The 11061-nt window shown below is 45.8% G+C and overlaps 1 pseudogene; it reads right to left on the minus strand.

The window, feature by feature from the left end:
* Positions 1–1216: 1216 nt before the first annotated feature.
* On the minus strand, positions 1217–2030 carry LOC144805410 (uncharacterized; annotated as a pseudogene).
* Positions 2031–11061: the final 9031 nt, after the last annotated feature.

The raw sequence follows: 11061 nt of genomic DNA on the forward strand, positions 1-11061 counted from the left end.
CCTTACTAACTCCTCACCCTCACTCAATCCTGACTCTCACTACTGACCTTGCCCTCACTCACTCCTGGCCCTCACTCACTCCTGACCCTCACTCAATCCTGACCCTCACTCAATCCTGTCTCTCACTCCTGACCTGGCCCTCACTCACTCCTGACCCTCACTCACTCCTGACCCTCACTCAATCCTGACCCTCACTCACTCCTGACCCTCACTCAATCCTGACTCTCACTCTTGACCTGGCCCTGACTCACTCCTGACCTGGCCCTCACTCACTCCTGACCTGGCCCTCACTCCTGACCCTCACTCAATCCTGACTCTCACTACTGACCTGGCCCTCATTCACTCCTGGCCCTCACTCACTCCTGACCCTCACTCAATCCTGACCCTCACTCAATCCTGACTCTCACTCCTGACCTGGCCCTCACTCACTCCTGACCCTCACTCACTCCTGGCCCTCACTCACTCCTGACCCTTACTCAATCCTGACTCTCACTCCTGACCTGGCCCTCACTCACTCCTGACCCTCACTCAATCCTGACTCTCACTCCTGACCTGGCCCTCACTCACTCCTGACCTTCACTCAATCCTGACCCTCACTCAATCCTGACTCTCACTCCTGACCTGGCCCTCACTCACTCCTGACCTGGCCCTCACTCACTCCTGACCCTCACTCACTCCTGGCCCTCACTCAATCCTGACCCTCACTCACTCCTGACCCTCACTCAATCCTGACTCTCACTCCTGACCTGGCCCTCATTCACTCCTGACCCTCACTCAATCCCGACCCTCACTCAATCCTGACTCTCACTCCTGACCTGGCCCTCACATCCTGACTCTCACTCACTCCTGACCCTCACTCTATCCTGACTCTCACTCCTGACCTGGCCCTCACTCACTCCTGACCTGGCCCTCACTCACTCCTGGCCCTCACTCCTGGCCCTCACTCACTCCTGACCCTCACTCACTCCTGACCCTCACTCAATCCTGACCCTCACTCTATCCTGATTCTTACTCCTGACCTGGCCCTCACTCACTCCTGATTCTGTGCCTGGTTTCATGCGCCTGCTGCTGTACTCTGTGCATCTCAGCGCTAGAAACTTGGCTCTCCAAGTTTGAAAAGTCAATATTCGATGTGGGCCCTGGAGATGACTTTGATGCCATGATTTAGATTTAGATTTAGATTTACTTTTTTTTTTTTAAGTTAACAGAACCTTTATTGAATAGTAAAAATAATTTGCATTATAATAAATTAAAATAACCAACATGGTTTCATAACTATTTCTTGCCACGCTTGGCGGTAGGTTTGGCAGAGTCCTTATCAATGTTATCTTTGCTTGTGGGTGCAGCCTTTGCTGCCAGTTCCCCCTTCTTTTCACTGGTCTTTTCCTTGGTTGCCACTTTGGCAGCCACCTTGTCCTTGGGCTTTTTGGCTGGAATTGTGCTAGCTTTGTCCGAGTCCACCTTTGCTTTAGGAACAGCAGTCTCACCTTTACTGCCACTTTTTTCGCAGCCTTCTTAGCCGCATCACCAGGTGCTTTTGGCTTCTTAGCAGCTGCTCCAGAAGTTTTAGGTTTCCTGGACACAACTTTCTTGGCTTTGGGCACCGGTTCTCCATTTGGGTCACTGTTCTCAGATACCTTCTTCAGAGTATTCGGTCTGGCTGGTGCCAGCTGGAACCTTCCTGTGGCACCTTTCGCTGTAGAGTTGGTGGGTCTCATCAGAAGGCCCTGCTCCATGCCCTTCCCCAGCGCTCGCCTCAGCAGTACTCGGAGCCGCACGGAGTCCACAGACGGGTAGGTGGTGAGGATGTATGTGCGGATGGAAGGCACCGTAGCACCTTTGCGGTCGGTGTTCTTCCTCAGGGCTTCCAATACCATGCTCAAGGTCGAGGGGTGAATAGGAGCATCTGTTGCTTTTGGTACTTTGAGGGCTTTTGCTTTCACCTCGGCAGCTTGTTTAGTAGGCACTGCTTTCGAAGAGTCAGGTTCGGCGGCCGCGGAGGCAGCAGCAGCAATCCTCTTAGAAGCCATTTTACCGAGAAAAGATGCTAAAAACAAATGCCCACCGAAAAATAGAATAAAAAATAAAAGCCTCTTACAGGACGGATACTATAATTTACACCACAGAAAGGCTCTTATCCTTTATTGTACAGTTAATTAAAACTCACAATATAAAACGTACATCATTAAAATCCATGAGGGGCGTCCCTCTGGGCGCTGCATGATGAATCAAGAGATTCAAATTCTGCTGCCAGAATCAAAACAAAAACCAAAACAAAACGAGTCCTTGTCATCTCGGTTGAGTCGAATCTTTATTCTTACAATAACGTTCTGTGGATTTCTTTCAGTCTTGAAATGCCTCCTTTTAATGTCACAAGCGAAGTTTAAGGAAGACCCCAGAGCATTTCGGGATTGAAGTAGGGTGACCAACTTGCATGGGTGCCAATTCAGGGCAAAAATTGGCAACAAAAGTTACGTTTTACAGACAGAGGAGGTCAGGCAATAGTATACAAGTAAATAAATAGGCACCCAACACAAGTACAAGTCAAAATAAGGTTATATCAGTTGAGACACCGCGCACTTCACAAATTGCGCAGGTCTTTTTGTGGTATTTCATAGGATTTAAGAATCTTGAAGCTCTAGGAAATGGCAAAGCTAGCACTTTTTAGGCAACAGCGGTTTTAAAAAATAAAAGAACTGATAAAAGCATCCTCCTTAATATTTGGAAATGAAACTTTTACAAACATCTTCTTACCACCGACCTGGCACCATTTCCCCAAGGAATCCCACCCACAGGACTGCAGTAAAGCGAGACCTTTTGTTTGCCTCTTTCATCCTAATTGTGGAGATAACCGCGCTGCTGCACTACCTTGATCTTGAAGGTATTTTGTCTGGGATTTGCTGAAACTTTCAGTGATAGGACAACTGGGCACAGATGAATGCCAGAAGCCAATGTTGCCAGCAGTTTTACATGGATCTGGAGCTCATGAGGCAGAGAAAGATGTTGGATCCACAGGAAGAGAAATGGGACTTGATGGCGAAACGTTTTTTGCAGGACCTTTTAGATGCAGAACTAAATATGTAAAGAAAGCAGCCCTTCTGCAAACCGATAACATCTCAGATGTTTCAAAACTGTGTATGTGTCCTAATCTGTGATGCTTGTTGCTTGCCTTAGTATAAATGATCTGTGAGACGCAATGCCTTCTTACATTCACGTTCACAACATATCAGTGCATTGCCTCATTTAAAGTAGGGCATCCAAACCGAGAAACTCAAGATAGTCACCAGAAGCAGGGCAGAGAGGTGAATGAAGGAGGGGGGTGGGGGTGGGGGGCCAGGGCAGTGAGACAATATAGCAAACATTTCGAGATAAACTCCCGCATTGGCAGTCACAGCAGAAACAAGAAATCTTTCACTTCAGGCAGCGTAACATGAACTCTAGCAATGAACAACCCTCCCGCATTCAAGCAGCCTTTACATGGGCAGATTCACTGCTTGCCGCATTTCCATCTCTTTGCAGCCGCCCGGCCCCCTCTGGCTCCCCCCTCCCTCTGAATCACCGTACATTTGTTTTTATTCTGGCAGCAGAATCTGAATATCGCGATTCATCCATGTAGCGCCCAGAGGCACGTCCCTAATGGTAGAAAGCGCCTGGTATCCAAATGTGATTCAAACACTCCAAGGACCAGAGAGTGATACCTCCGTGGCACGCCACAACTTTTCTAACACACAAGCAACCAGCTACTGCGTCCTCAATTACTCTATTTCAAAAGTCAAAAAATTACTTTATTCGGTTTCAGTTAGGAAAAACCATAAAAGTACATACATATAAGCCAGTTACGTTCATGACATTTGATACCATTTTTTTTTTTTAAAAAGACGACTTAGTCCAAATAAAATAGCTTAAAATATAAAATTGATACTAAAAACCAGACAATATATAAATCAGAAAAGGGGAAACAAGGGGACCCTACTCACAGCGGAACCAGGGCAATATGTTTATCCAAAGAACAGTGGTTCCTGTGGCATATTTATTTTACACAATATTCAATATAACAGCTTAAATAAGCACTATTGACTTATAACAGAAAAGGGTTTGGCAAGAAAAGAAGCACACATATATACCAATTTTTAGAAATTACTTCTTGTATTTCAACTTAAGACACTATCTATCTATCTACAATCATAGAACACTGTGCTTGAAAAGGTTCATTCCCTATGGCGTCGACGAGTATGCGTAGTCGCTATAAGTACGTGCGTTAATAACAACTGACTATTGTATCTTGCTTCCAAACAGTGCCCGTCTGGGTATACTGTAAGTCATTTCCTTATTCTATCACGCATAGGTTGCATCAATTAAAGACACCACAAGGTATTATTCGTCCATCTTAGTCCACATATAATTATCAATTATAGCGACTACACATACTTACACAATTCTCACTTTCCCCTAGATGTCCCTCACCGTTTAGTCCTGACGAGACCTTTACCAAGCAGGTCGGAACTCCGTCGACGCCATAGGGAATGAACCTTTTCAAGCACAGTGTTCTATGATTGTAGATAGTCACTGATAAGAATTGCTTTATTATTGCGCTTGGTCATTTTCCCTTTGTAAATATCCATAACAACAAAACTGTACAGACCACTTATTGTTTCATGTTCTGTTTTTTTGTTCACAAATCACTGGGGACACATTGCACTTTTTTTGTATATATGTCGCTGTTATAAGTATTAGACTGAGTGTCTTAAGTTGAAATACAAGAAGTAATTTCTAAAAATTGGTATATATGTGTGCTTCTTTTCTTGCCAAACCCTTTTCTGTTATAAGTCAATAGTGCTTATTTAAGCTGTTATATTGAATATTGTGTAAAATAAATATGCCACAGGAACCACTGTTCTTTGGATAAATATATAAATCAGAGCAAAGTTGAAAGTGCATCGATCTTCTATTATAAATTGCTCCTGTGGGGAATACAACATTTTTAAAAAATAGCAATATTTAACGCCAAGCAGTCTATTTCATTTTGACTAGAGATAGCTTTTGCAATCGCGCCAGACTCATGTTTCCCAAAATGTTGATACTAAAAACACACACAAAAAAAATTCCGACCGAGGTTAGACAGCAAAAAGAAGGGGATGATGGACGGAGTGTTGAACATTGCAAGCAATCACCCTCAGTCAACTGATCTGGGTTAATCCATCATCGTTCTTTAGCTCACTCCGCCACCCCAGTTCAGACATGGCCATATGCAAATCAGTCTGACCCTGAGCCTCATGGGAACAGTCCAGCCCGAACTGCAATGCCATGTCTTCCCTGGCCCGGAAACAAGCATCCTAGGACCGGTTTCGGGTTCATAACCATCATCAGCAAGGATAGCTTGACTCCAGTGGCATGGAGAGCACAGGACCCACGTCTGAGCATACCCTTTCCACATAGGGCGAACAAAACAAACAGTGGCAGCCCTCTTCATTCATTTGTTGGTTGTTGTGTCACTCACATTTTTCTTCCACTTCCTAAAGTCTACAGCAGGGGGCTATGGGTCAACCCCCTTCAGCCACTGACTGACTTTAAATTGTGATTGATGGCGTTTTTCAGCCAGCTCACATGTGCACAGCCGCCTGAAAAGGAGTTTGTGCCTGTGCCATTACCAGGTCTTCCAATGCACAACGTGTTGTGTTTACACGTGCTTTACAGGGGTTGTGGGGTCGATAAAGCGCTCCGTGGCCTACCGGGTGCGCTCAGCGCTAAATAATACTGAAGACCATGTAACCAAACCACCCCAATCCACCCCAGTCCGGGCCTACAACGAGATAGCGCCTACTCAAGCTCTCACCGGCAGGGGGCATCCTTCCACCACCCACAGGGGAGAAGCACATAAACCCAGATGTCATACTCTATTTGTATGAATTTTATGAAATTCGAATTTGTATACAGTAATTGAAACTATAATTGTGTTTGCTGTAATACCAACTCTTTATGAAAATTTGCATGTCTAAAACTTCACGTTTAAAAAAAAAAATGTCTTTTATGATTTTATTATCGAAATAAAGACTTTAAAACCGGAACCTGAGAAGAGACTTAAAGTTGGCGCTCAAAAGTGTGTTGATCATATTACTGATCCAGGCAAGGCTTGGCATACTATTTGCTTAGATTTCATCGGTCCACTTGTTGAATTTTCTGGTGATATGCGGTTTGCAGTAGTCATTGTTGATGTTCATTCGAGGTGGTTGGTTGTTAAGTTTCTGAATAACATTACTACTAAATCCACTATTGATGTACTGGAAAAATTGTTCCTTGATGAGGGTGTTCCTCATATTTTGTTGCCGGATAATGGTACGCAGTTGACCTCTGGTGAAATGCGTTGTTTTCTTGAAAAGTGTGGCATTAAACATTCTTGTACTTCTTTATACAATCCCATGGGTAATGGTATGGTGGAGAGGGCCAATAGATTGATGAAAGGGACATTACAGTTAGCTTTGGTAAATCGCCTTCCATGAGACATTTGATTGATGAAATGTTGTGGGCATATCGTTCTATTGAACATAGTGTTACTCACCTTGTACCTTTTCAAGTCATGAGGGGGTGGTCACCCGGTTCTAGGTTAGTTCCAGCATTGCTTAAAGATTGGGTGTGAGAAGTTGGCCTGATATATGATGTTTCCAATTCTGGAACCACCTTGTATCAGTCCAAACAATCCCTTATGGTGTCAGGTTGTAAGTCAACCTTGTTAGACAGGCTATCCTAGGGGTAGCATGGACTAAGCAGCCTTAAAGGCTTAACTTAAGAGGTCGTGTTAAGCGAGCTGTTTTACCACATACAATCCTGTAATATCAAATGAAAGGTCACCACACAAGTATATATTATAAAAATATATGTGTTTATTTCTAAAATAATCCCCAGTACTCTTTATGAGCAAAGGGGCACAAGCATTAAATCAAAAGCACAGTATAACATACAAAGTTGCACAATTATGGATGAGGGCAGGTGGCCACTCAAACCATATATTAAGAAAGTGGTATAAGAGATACCAATCGAACAGTGGTTAGGCCTAGGGCCTAGGGAATCGCTGGGAGCAGTCTGGACTAGCAATGCTGAAGTCGGGAAAAGCCCGCGGGATTCGGGTGCAGCACGTAAAGTGCGGCTTGCACCAATGCAATGTCAATGGTGCGTAAAAGTTACACAAATATAGTTTAAAGATACTTCCGCTGAACCTAGAGGAACAAAACTTAAGACACAGACCCTAGAGGTGTGTACCAGTGTGGGAACACCGGCGTTGCAATGTTACCTCACCCACAGGAAGTGGGTGCACAGGGTCGAAGTGGCGTCGGGTTTTGACACGCAGGCTCTTGGTGCTTGGAGCTGAAGATACTGCAGGCGATGGGAAGCAGAAGTTTCCGGTGTGATCCAAGGGTGCATCAAAGTTGAGAAGTATCTGAAAGCAGAGGGGACAGAGTCTGGGTCACTCAGCAGTGACCAGGGTGGAACCAGGACGGAACCAGGCAATGTTGGGTGCAATCAGATGGTTGTCGAGGAGCTTCTCTCCGCTGTCACGTGGGCTGTGGGGCATCTGCGATGTCCAGAAGCAGGTCACGATCTGTCCCACGCAGGCTCTCACCGTCAGCGCCGTCAACACTTGGCAAAAGCAATCCACGCGGAATTGGGAGATTGCTTCTCACTCGGACCAGGAGGGTCAGAGCAGGTGCTCCTTTTCACAGGAGCTGGTGCAAATCTGGAGCAACCAGAAAAGCAAGTCGGTTTAGGGTTTTCGTAGGCACAGGGGCCACAAGCCAGCTGGCAAGTGACCGGGCCAACGCGTCAAGCCAACACAAGCAGAAGGGCCCCACGCAGCACTCGTCGAGTGTGGAGGGGGTAGCTTCTGTGCAAGAGTAGCTCAGGGTTGGGGCTTCTCAGACCCCGGTGCACAGCTTCAAGGATCACTCGTGGGCTGCACAGTCAGCGTCTCGTGGCTTTTTCAAGATGGCGTGCCCCACGCTTCCGGTCGCCTCCACAGGTCTCATCTCTGCAGGGACTGTGGATCGGGCTGAAGGAAGGCAGGCAGGCAAGCTTAATCTCGTTGATCTCTGTCGCTCGAGTTCCGGCGGAAACTGCAACAAAGCAAGGGTCGAGGTGCTGGATGGTGCCTGTTTGCACAGGGTGGTCACTCCTTGACCACAAGGGAGATTCTTCAGTCTTCTATGTCAAGTAGGATGTCGAAGGGTCCAGAGTTTCATTTCTTATGTTTCATCAGGATAATCTGAGTTGCATTGGCACTGCTCCCACTCTTATTCGAATCTGGTGGGCTGGATTACCTGCTAGGTCCCCTCCTATGGGTGGGACCAAGGAAGGGGGTGGATACACCCCTTTCCTTTGATCCAGGCCGCGCTGGGACAGGGGCTGGTGTGCCCCAGAACCGGTTTGGCCGGATCCTGCAAGGGGCAGCCTTGTGCTCCCCAGGCAGTGTCTGGTTTCTTTCAAACCTTCCTGCTACAATCCACTATCTCCTGTCTGGGGTGGTGTAACACCACCCTGCGACAAGAAACCCTTTGTCCAGGCCACCATCTGCTGAGTTTCGTTCAGCAGCAGGAGGCCAGACCCGTGTCTGTGGCAGAGGCATCCATTTTGTGGATCTTAGGCTCTTTTAAAATCAACCGCGTTTCAGTAAAGTAACATGTCTTCTCCCTCTAGAGGGGTGGAATGCTACCCCCGTCGCCAGGACTGGCGAGGGGGTAGTATTCCAATTCGTATGACACCTTACTCGACATGTTTTGATAAAGCCAAACCAAAGTTGCTATATAACCGCGAGGATTATAAGGCACTTAATAGTATATGGTTTGGCATTATCCCGGATCAGCTTAGGGAGTTGTTCCCGACAGCTGCAGACAGGCTCAGCTCATGCCAGAGCTCCATCTCACATTAAACCACGCACTCTGCCTCCAGGATTGATAAGGCCTTCCATAGGAGTGACTCACAGGTTTATATGTGTCCAGATATAGGTTTAGATATAGGTATACTATATCTAAGCAAGGAGTGATTACACCAACTTGCCCCAGCTGAGTGATCAGCGAGTTGTGTCAATTTAAGAACCAGCCAGGGGTGGCAAAAGATATGCTGCAGCCCCTGGTAGGCCCTGGTGGCACCTATGCCCTGAGCACCTATAGTGCATGGTAAAGGGGCTGACAAGGAGTCCATTTCCAATTGTGGTATGTACCTATAGCACATGTATTATGAATTTAGAGAGAGAACAGCAGGCTGGGGGTATGATTAGCAGGCCCACAGCCTCAGTAAGTCGAAAACCAGTGAAGCAAAAAGCAAAAAAAGGGGTGACCATAGGATAGCAGACCCTACTCTCCTACATTGGGTTTTATCTGGAGGGGAGTCTCCTGAAGCTTTTTCTGATTCTAAATTTAGGATTGGAGATTGGTTAAAGGTGAAGAGTGGAAGGGTTAAGGGTGGTCTCTCTGAATTTTCTGATCCTCAGCGAATCATTAATGTTGGAAAACATTTTGTGGTGCTTGAAGGTGGGCAGAAGTGGAACTTAAGGAGGGTTGCTCTTTATCAAAGGAGGTGTTCTGTGGTCAGACAGGCTAATGACAATGAAGGATGTTCTGGTGCTATGTTTATTCCTGATCATCATCAATGTTGAAACAGAGAAGATGGGTCAGTTGGTTGATGAACAGAATGGTTCTGATGAATATAACCCTATTCCTGATTTTGCTACAAGTTCAAGATCTAGCTTGGTCCCCAGATTCTGCCGACCTTCGAAGAAGAATGACACGGAAGAGCCACAAAAGCACAGACTGTGGAGGAAGCAACTCACCCAGTGCCAGCCCCGCCGGCCTGTCTGCTGTTCCCATCAAAGTGCGCCAAAAGTCATCTCGTCCTGCAACTGCTCTACCTCGAAAGCCTACCTTCAACAGAGAACCAGGGACTTCCATAGAGCACTGGAGCTGCCCCCTTGCATCCTTCAGGCACCCCAATAAAGACTGTAGCACTTGGGAATGGCAAAAACCTGACGCCGAAAAGTACCACTGCATCTGCGCTCCCGAGCCCAAGCTGAAGTGAGCCAATGGTGCCAGCGTGGTCTCCGAGGCCTCCAGAGAAAAAGCCCACCTTGGACTAGGCCACTGAGGACACACCCGGAGACTGTTTGCAAGCCCCCTCAAGTTCAAGTTCAAGTTTATTTTATTTATGTTTACGGAACTCACATGAGATCCACATAAAAAGAAGAAAGAAAAAAGAACATACTTTACAATCCATTAAAAACATGCGAAGAATAATATTTAAAAAACAAAGTTATACAAATACAAGGTAATCTGAACGCAGAAACTCCCAATTAATACAAAGGCAGAAAACATTTTAAAAAGTTATATAATCTATAACAAAACATTTCATTAGGAGGGTTGTACATGGCCGCAATAAAATCTGTAGCAGAGAGAATATTTAATTTGAGACAAATGGGTTTTAGCCACTTTCGCCTATACGACATTAGAGCTGGACAAATAAAGATGACATGGAGCAAATTCTGGTTATTCATATTACAAAGATCACATGTGGAAGATGAACCGTACAATCTAGATAGAAGAGAATTCAGGGGTAGTAAGTCCTGCCTTACTAGAAACAATAGACGCCTGACTCCATGGGGAATATTCCAAGAAACATAAGATTGCGCCTTCCCCAACAAACAGGAATCAGTAACTGGAGTACTACCTTTTTTAGAGGTACAATTCTCTCTATCCAGTTGGAACCCTAAATCCCAAGATGCGGATTTCAGGAGGGTTTTCAGCTGATGTGCAGGTAACGAAAACAAAACAGCTTCGTCTAGATGTAATTGGCTCACGGCAAATCTAAAAAAATTTAAAATTAAAGAGTGATCATTCAAATTTCCCAGCAGCTCAGTTTTTATAAGATGTCTTAATGTACCAGGCTCACCCTTTCCTAGGCTATAAACCCAACGCACACTCCCCGCTAAACCTTGGACCCAGCTACTTCGTAATCCAAATTCCTGTCTGAGAGCAGCTGTAGAGCTACCCGTATGGATAGATAAGAGGCTACGAAGGATTT

This window comes from Lissotriton helveticus (assembly GCF_964261635.1).
Source record: "Lissotriton helveticus chromosome 1_1 unlocalized genomic scaffold, aLisHel1.1 SUPER_1_unloc_1, whole genome shotgun sequence".
Lineage (NCBI taxonomy): Eukaryota > Metazoa > Chordata > Amphibia > Caudata > Salamandridae > Lissotriton > Lissotriton helveticus.